Here is a 458-nt window from a genome sequence, read left to right as displayed (position 1 = left end):
ATGACCCAGCTATCCCATTGCTGGGAATATACCCAGAGGAATGGAAATCATCAAGTCGAAGGTATACCTGTTCTCCAATGTTCATCGCAGAACTCTTTACAATAGCCAAGAGTTGGAACCAGCCCAAATGTCCATCATTGGATGAGTGGATGCGGAAATTGTGGTATATCTACACAATGGAATACTACTCAGCTATAAAAACGAATGAAATACTGCCATTTGCAACAACATGGATGGACCTTGAGAGAATTATATTAAGTGAAACAAGTCAGGCACAGAAAGAGAAATACCACATGTTCTCACTTATTGGTGGAAGCTAAAAATATATAAATAAATTCACACACACACACACACACACACACAAAACCCGGGAGGCGGGGGGGGAAGAAGATATAACAACTACAATTCCTTGAAGTTGGTACGACAAGCAAACGGAAAAGACATTGTCGGGTGGGAGG

Source organism: Galeopterus variegatus, unplaced genomic scaffold (assembly GCF_000696425.1).
Source record: "Galeopterus variegatus unplaced genomic scaffold, G_variegatus-3.0.2 Scaffold2114, whole genome shotgun sequence".
NCBI lineage: Eukaryota > Metazoa > Chordata > Mammalia > Dermoptera > Cynocephalidae > Galeopterus > Galeopterus variegatus.
This window is presented reverse-complemented; position numbering follows the sequence as displayed.